The sequence below is a fragment of the Anas platyrhynchos genome, chromosome 9, assembly GCF_047663525.1.
Source record: "Anas platyrhynchos isolate ZD024472 breed Pekin duck chromosome 9, IASCAAS_PekinDuck_T2T, whole genome shotgun sequence".
In the NCBI taxonomy this organism is placed as follows: Eukaryota; Metazoa; Chordata; class Aves; order Anseriformes; family Anatidae; genus Anas; species Anas platyrhynchos.
In genome coordinates this window covers 21033285-21039284 of record NC_092595.1, presented here as the reverse complement: position 1 = coordinate 21039284, position 6000 = coordinate 21033285, and positions in this window count along the sequence as shown.

Below are 6000 nucleotides of genomic sequence, written 5' to 3'. Positions count from 1 at the left end.
TAAATGCCAAAGGCAGGCACACGAATAATCCCGAGGAAGTCGAGAGAGGTGCTTTTACAGCAAATACTTGAGCGTAAGTGCTTGGCTGAATAAGAGCCATACTCTTGTTTTTCATTAAAACAGTACCGAGAAGTGCACATAGTTTGTGCAGCAGAGCGAGGGGCATTAATTGTGTGCAAATCTCTACCTTTTGCATAGTTTTGAAAATCTGACACTCAGCCGTGAGCACTGCTGAAAGACACAGCCTTGCCTCTGACAGGCCAGTGCACAACTGCTGGGCAGTGAAGTGAGCTGGATATCGGGCAAACTTTGTCTTCTGTGGTTATTTGGCCTGTTTGCTGGCGAGGGAGGGCTGCCAGGCCTATTTCTGGGCTGCCAGCAAGTGCGGAGAGGCCCTCAGCCCCGTTGGCTCACCCGGCGAGCAAGCGCTCGGTTCCAGCACATTGTGAGTACCTGAGTTAGGGCGTCAGGAGGCAGCCAAGGGCAGCAAGGTAAGAGAAAGCTATAGGTGCATTCTCTACATTTGTCTCCTTCTTTCCTGACTTATTTAAGCCAGGTTATATTGAATTTATCAAAGAGGTAAGACAGAGCTGTCTGGTGGGGCCATTCCTGCCCTGCCGGGGGGCACTCGGGCATGCAGCCACTCCCCACAGCAGGCACATGGGCTCTCGGGCTTTCTTTCAGAAAAAACTTTTCCCTTACTTGCATCTGAGAAGCTTTACGCATCCACATTACGCATTTAAACAATATTTTGGCCTGCCTCCTCCCTAAGTCTGAAGCTTTCAATGTGATTCCAGCAGTGAAAGAGTATTAAGGTGGGTGTAGAGACCACGCAAACCTTAGTTTAAGTGGGAACCGGGCCCAGAGCGTGTGTATCGAGGGCTATTTGAATTACATTCGGCAAAGCTCATGGTTTCTGCAGAATCATAGAGCCTGACAGGAATAAAATACTGCTTTAAAAAAGGGACTTCTATTTTCCATTCCTCTGAAAAAGAAATAAGGAGGAAAACATATCCGTGTCTGTTCAAAGACTGCCCAAGGACAGCTTTCATTCTTTGTGACCCACTTACATAAACTGCTTCCACAGGAACTCCTCCGACATATTTAAAGAAAAGAGAAAGAAGAAAAGAAAACGCCTGATCAGAGCCTCTCATCTTCACTCTGAGGACAGAGCCAGGCTTGAAGCCATTGATAAATATCTTGCGTCCATAGCTACCCTTGCAAAAAATAAACAAAGCAGCGATGAGCAGCACTGGAAACGAGAAATTAACTCCGTCCATGTAAATATGACACGGTCTATTTTAAGATCCTTTTGGTTTGAAGAACTAGGTCAATGAGCTGTAGCTTCAGCCAGTGCAGGCTGACCTATTGCTCTCAAGCTGTCGTTCTCCAGCCAATTTGTTCTTATTTCTGGGCACAATGTGAGCACTCTGGGTGTTCTGTTGGTATTACCAGGCCTGCAGGAGTCCAGCGGGAAGCGGTGCTTTTGATGCCCGTGGCACAGACACCGCCATGGCACACACCTGGTGCAGGCGACGCTTACTGGAGTCCCGTCAGCCAGGAGCCCCAGAGCCTCTGAGATCTCTTTGTGTGGCAGGCGAAGGGCACTGCTGTGCCACAGCCCGCCTGCATCTTCAGCCCTCACTAGGTTGACTTAGGAGCTGAGCCCTCTGCCTTACTGCCTCTGAACAGATATCATTGGTAAATGCAACCCGTTGGACCTTGTTGCATCCTGCCCAAGAACCAAATCAGCGTGTGGTTTGAGGACAGAAAAAGCTTTTTCTCATACCTCTTTGTATTGTTTCTGAGCGGTGGTGTTTGACTCTGAGGAACACACACCTGGCAGGATTTCTGGGGGTTGTGGTATATCCATCTGCATCTCCCAGGACTTCCAGAAAGGAAAGGGAGAGTGCACAGAGCTCAGGGAGTGCTGGGCTGTGGTGTTGCATGTGCACAGCGAGGTCCTATATGACAGAAAAAAAGCCTTTTGTGGAAACTTGCAGAGTCTGCCAGCTAGGCCTGGTGAAATGTGGCAAAATGTGAGTCCTTTTGGGTATTTTGTCGGTGCCTAAACTAGCAGCAAATATGCTTAGTGTTGTTGCTTCCTAAGGAAGAAGAAAATAGAAACTAATAAAGTCTGCTGCAGTTGCTTGTTGTGGTTAGAAGATATTCACTCTCCACCGTACTAATTCCCCTGACACCCTTCCATGTTAGATCTGCCAAAATAAAAAATATATTTTAAAATTCAGTTTTATCTTGATACAAGCCCTGAATTCTTGTTGTTCCCATCACACCGATACTGAGTCATTGATATTTTACATGGCACGCAGAATGGCTGAGATATCAGAGGAGCTGATGATTTGCATAAGGATCCTGAAGGCATTTTTGGCTTTCTAGCATGCAAAAGATCTAGCCTGTTGCCTTTACCCTGAGTCTGCTGTAATACTGCATGCCAGGGATGATAATTCATTTTGTGAAACATGATCAGAAGAATCTTTATGGAGGCGCGACAGATGCAGCTGTGGCCATCACTTGAAGTACTTTACGGTAACCTGAAAAATACATCTCCTGATTTTCTTTCTTGATGACTCTTTAGGTATCATGGAATTGTAACTGTTGCACACAACAACACGCCTAAAAGAGGAAGGAGATAAAAAGGCTAAAGCGCCCGCAGCCAGAGTTTCAGGACTTAATTGGACACAAGCTCCTCCAGCGTGAGCATTCCTCCAAAGAATGGCGGAGTTCTTGTAGGCTTCAAACAATGGAGATGCGTGGGTTGGTGCCATCTGCAGCCTAGGGCTTGTGGAACAAAAAGATGTTTGAAGAAGGAAATTCTCAGAGATATGGTAGAATGGGAATGATCTGAAAGTAATCAATCATTACGGTGACATAAATCACAACACACAACAGCCCACAGCCAGAAGATGTCAACTACCGCCCGCAGCGCTTCAGTCTCTCTGGCATCATCACTTTTGTGTGTTGTGCCACTGCTCTTTTGTGGGCCATCAATTTTGCTGGGCGGTGAAATGCAAGAATGCCGCTGTTCCTCCTTCCCCTCTAATGTGAGCTTTATGATTGCGCACCCTAACGTGCACTTAAGGCGCATTCATCCTTTGACCCGAACTAACAATCGATTGTGAGCTGGGTGCCAAATCCACCAGATGTTGCTTGATCTCATAATTACGTTAGTGCTATTGCTCCAGCGCAACAGCATCAAAACAATACCAGCCAATCTGGGGCACAAAGCGAGTCTGCAACTCTCATGTGGTCATCTGGTCCACGCCTGACATTTTTGCCTAAAGCTCTCAGATGTTAAACTTAATTTTCCTTCCTTGATTATAAGCAAAATGATCTGTGCACAATATTAAAAAAACATTTATCAGCTGGAAAACAGTAAAAGCCATGGCATAAACTCATATAAATGTTAATGAAAGGCAGACAAAATTAAGCAATGTTATTGTGTTCTTCAGGCTCCTACACACTTTAACTTAAAAGAGGAGCTGGTGGGGGAGATCAGAACAGGGTTGGAGGATAAGCACAAAAAGCATTGTTTTGAAATTTACTCTGATTCTCCTTGTGGTTTAAAACGCTGGTCACAAGTTCTGCTAAATGGAGTAGGCACAGCTCTTCTTTAACTTATTCCAATATTGATCATCAGGTCGGTATAAATCATAAGTCCCTTCATCTCGACAGAAAGGCTCCGTCTTTCTGCTCTTGCCTATAAAAAGAAACGTGACCTATCCACTGCATACGTCCTACCAAGCTCTGTGGAGTATTAAAGCAAGGAGTGTGGCAGCTATTTAATGGGGTTTCTTCCCTGGGGCCGAGCAGTGCCATATCGCAGGTCTGCAGGGCATTCGGAGCACAGGGCTCCAAACCCCAGCGCAAACACATCTGAATGCGAATGGGCTCAAGCTCAGTTATTCTCCACCTTGTGAAGCTGAGCTGCAGTTTGCTAAGCTGATGCTGAAATATAACGAGGATGTTTTTGTCCCATTTTTTCCAGCTCTCCCACCCCCAGAATTGTTGGTGGGCCTGGTGCCCTATTCACCAGCCTCCCAGTTTCCAGATCCTGCAGACGAGTCCTGAGCACTTGTGGTGTACGTGGGCGCAGGATGATGTGTGGGACCAGAAGTTCAGGGGACCCTGACCACTGCATAGGCCGCTGTAAATTTTGACTTCTTTTTTTTAAAAAAAAAAAAACAAAAAACAACAAACCATGTAGGTGACTGTGAAATTGCAGCATTTTCCTTCCCTCTTGGTTGTGACCTATAACACATCTCAAACTAGGCACAAGGAAAACTGAAGCACAGGACAGTAACTATCAGCTAAAAAGAATTTATAAACAATACAATTTGGCTTCAGCACACCCTTCTTGTATTCTCCGTTTTACATTAGTTTCATTTCAAATAAGAATATATAGTCCTACCACATATAAGAGAAATTTTATTTCCTGCACTGCTACAGTTTTTAAGCATAATGGCCAATGTAGAGCAGTGGGCAAATATTATTTCCTAAAGTTTCAAATAATTGCCATCTTTATGCTTCATATCTGATCTTTAACAAATGTTATTTTACACAGCGCAATTATACTCCAGGACGTAAAACTCTGCGAGTAATCCTGAACCTTTTAGCAGGGCTAGGTATTTTCAGGGTGCATGGACGTCGAGATTCTGATCTAAGTAATGGCACAAATCTGAAGCAATTTCCTTGAAATCAGTACGATTACATCAGCACAAGCCCCATAAAAGTGGGATGAGAGTCAGGCCTTTATTTCTTTTCCAGTCAGCTCTAAAGATATAGTATTTTCCATTTAGTCAAATGAAAAGAACTGTAAAGGGATAGAAAGAAATGATAGAACTAAATTTTATTATTTAACATATGGGAAACTTGGTTATTTTTTTACCATGAGCATATGCAGGAAAAAGAGCTGAAGTAAAATGGAAAAAATTCTTCTCAGGTGTTGTGTCATGAAATCCAAGGAAGTGACATCAAAGATTAAATCTGGTCCATTTATTTTTAAGCTATGTTCTTTAAGTATCAGATTTTATGTCTGGAGTTTAACGTGAATTTCAAAATACCTTTTTTTCTTTTGGTAAACATAAAACTGAATGAGGAGCCAGAAAACCTTATTCTGTCGCCTCAGTACCAGCGTAAGATCCTGGCAGTGGGCACTGACCTTCTGTTGAAGGTTTTGGGCCTTGAGCATGGAGAAACGGCAGTGGGGGTCGGGTCAGCCGTGGTGCATCGGCAGTTTTAGCCAAGCAGAAGGCTCTCGTTTGCGCATGGACAACCCGTGGCTTGCTGACCATCAGAGAAGGCTTGCTAGTCAAAGGAAAGTTATCTGGTGTGCTGGGTCACGCTGGGGTGATCGTAATTGTCTGTTGGGAATGGCCAAGAGGCCGTGTAACTTGTTCCTCGAGCGAAGGAGAGGCAGTGCGCTCCCTGACAGCCATGGCATCCCGTTCTCCAGCTCAGGTGAGCGAGAGAAGGCCGCTTCAGCCACAGGAAGACTTCCCAAATTTATGGGAAAAAGAACTAAAGGCCTTGTTCGGGTTAACAGGAGCTAAGACAGGAAACATGTCAAGCAGAGGCAAGGTGGGCACAGTGGGAGAGGCGCTTCCAGGCTGCTTCATTCCCTGCGGGCCCCAGCGAGGTGCCCTGGAGGTCCTTGGGGCATTGAGGTCTCCTTTGGGGCACCCTGATGCGGGTGAACCCTCCTGCAGGCCTGGAGAATTTACCTGGACCTTTCAGAGCCTGGGCAGTTTGGAGGAGTGTGGGAGGCTCGGTATGAGTGAGACGTGTGTCCGTCATGCCAGATCTTGTTCCCAGTCCAAAACCGAAAACCTTTTTGTGGGAAGAAGTTAACTGGAACTGCTGAAGTTTTTTTTCATGGGTTCTTTAAGCAGTACAAGATGTTGTCAATTCTGAGTTTCTTCCATGTTATTCAGGAAAGTATGTCTGATTATGTAAATTAAAAGTTGCTGCTTAAAAATATTT